Genomic DNA, 2,900 nt, shown 5'->3' on the forward strand with positions numbered 1-2,900 from the left:
GTGTGTGTATGTATATGTATAATTATTTACTATAATAATTAATAAATACTTACAGACACTAGTGTTTCATCGGGAATCACCTGTGCATGGTGTCCCGATTAACACCTAATTCATGCAGCCATCGTTAACCACGAGAAAGACTGTTGAAATTTTACCATTTACATTTTTAAAATGTTTTTAACGTCTCCAGAGTGATCTAATCATTATGAGCTAAACTGACCGACTTTATTTCAACTGAAAATGCTCAACGATAAGAAACGAATTTCTTAAAGGGGTGGACATAATTATTTGCTATAATAATTATTAAATACCTATAGACACTAGTGTTTCATTCTTTCGGGAATCATCAGTGCAGGGTGTCACGATTAACACCGGTCGATAGATTCGAACCTGGTAACGGAAGTCATATCTGGCTTCATTAGAAAGGACCTAATCCATTCGGCCACTGTTAACCGCAAGAACTACTGCTGATATTTAAACATTTCTTTAAATGCTTTTAACATCGGTCTGAGTGATCTAATAAGTATATGATGATCTGCACCTATGAGCTAAATTGACGGACTTATATATATATATATATATATATATATATATATATATATATATACGAGCAAACAGTTGATAAAACATGTTAAAAAACACTTTGTAATGAGTTAAAAACATATTTAATCTGAAAAGGAAACACTAGAGAAGCGGATAGTCCTTAATCCGCGGAGTTTCGAAGAAATACTTTCCTTCTCATCAGAGGGTAGGAATTAGCAAATGCGGAATCGGATTTTGCATGCAATAGTATTTGATGAACTGCAAGTAAGCCAAAGATCTTACTTGAAAACAAAAAAAGTGGAGCAGAGGGAATATGGTGAAGAAAAAGTTGATTACACATGAATGGATAGTCTGGTGGAAGATAAATAATCCAGTGACGGTAAAATCCAAATATGTAACTTCAAGAAAGTTAATTGAATTTCCATTTGCACAAGTAAAATCCAAAAATCCCGTAATTGGAAGAAGATGGTCCATAATAATCCAAAGGCAAATATCCATGGAAAAATTCACAAAAATGTGTACAAGGAAAAAAGGAAAAAAATCCAAAAATATTAATAAAAGAAAAATAAGATATGCTTTTCATTCTACTGCCGAGATATTTTGTATATATATATATATATATATATATATATATATATATATATATATATATATATATATATATATAGGAAATTTATTACTGTGAGTCCAGAATGAGTTTACAAATTGTTTCAGCTAGAGGAAAATCCTCAAAGAGAGGAAAAATCCAACTAGCATCATCAGAATTCATAGATGAATATGAATTCTGATGATGCTAGTTGGATTTTTCCTCTCTTTGAGGATTTTCCTCTAGCTGAAACAATTTGTAAACTCATTCTGGACTCACAGTAATAAATTTCCTATATACTGCTCTGGCTACACATTGAGCACTCTAGTCCGGTTTTTTCACCACTGGTAAATAAATATATATATATATATATATATATATATATATATATATATATATATATATATATATATATATAGAGAGAGAGAGAGAGAGAGAGAGAGAGAGAAATTGAGTTTGCTTGAACATTGTATTAATTTTTTATTCAAGGAAGTGTTAGAAGGCTATCACATTGCAAGAAATAGAACATTATCGGTGTTAAGTTAGAACAACAAACACCAGTGATTTTATAAAAAAAATCCATCTATGTGTCTACTTATCTATATATCTATATACAAATATATTATTTTTACAATGTAATTATCCATTGACAGGTGTTTCCTCGTCTACGACTCATCAGAGTGGCTTAATATAGCAATATTAAAAATCGGGACCCACGGTAATGAGCCGAAGACCCTTATCTCTGACCCATCTCGCCAATTGTCTGGATATATCGCGATTTACTAAAATGTTGTTTGTTTTGAAGTTAGCGATACGTTTTGAATGAATTCAATTATTTACGAAAGCGCATTTTTACCTAAATGCGAACTTGGAATAATTTTCCCTTTAACCAATTTGGTAACCCCACATGGGGAGCGGTATTTTGAAAATAATATATACCGCTCCCAATGTGGGGGTACCAAATTGGTTAAAAGGGAAAATTATTCCCAGCTCGCATTTAGGTAAAAATGCGCTTTCGTTAATAATTGAATTGAATGAATTCAATTATATACGAAAGCGCAGTTTTACCTAAATGCGAGCTGGGAATAATTTTATTGTATTAAACATATCGCTAAAACCAAAACAAACAACATTTATATACAAATATATATATTTATTCAATTAGTTTATCAGTAATAAATATTACTTAAAAAGTCAAACTTCTACACAATGATTTACTGCGTGTTAATATATTTCGAGGGAAATCCTCTATGTCAAATCGCCAGTATTTCAAATCTTCTAGAATAGTATAAACTAAGAAATGTATTTGTTTGTTTATTCAAAGTTGTCTGTGAATTTGTATGTTAGGCGATTTTATTGTTTTTTTTTTGCTATCCCCGAGAAGTAAATTAGCTTCAGTGCGGACGACACTAAATATGAAATTCCGTCAAAATTCCTGAGTTCGACAGAAACGTTCTCGTATTCAACAAAATAATCTTGAAAAAGTCGGAGCTTATATCGACCGAAACGTTGCAGAAAATCACACTCAAGATGAGAATAGTAGTCCGATGAATCCAAATAAAACGAGTAACTAAATGTCGAATTTGAGAGTGAGCTTGCTTGTAAATGTACATATAACGTTTTTTTTTTATTCAAAGTTGACGGATTTAACTTCAAGATGAACTGATTACAGATTCAACTTAAGCTTTTCAAGTTAAACTTCAACTTTTTGAATTCAAATTAGGAGGTTTATTTTTAGTTGAACTCTTTCAGCTTCTTTTATTTCTGCGTT

This window comes from Euprymna scolopes, chromosome 42 (genome assembly GCF_053919585.1).
Source record: "Euprymna scolopes isolate OS-2025 chromosome 42, ASM5391958v1, whole genome shotgun sequence".
NCBI classification, from domain to species: Eukaryota; Metazoa; Mollusca; class Cephalopoda; order Sepiida; family Sepiolidae; genus Euprymna; species Euprymna scolopes.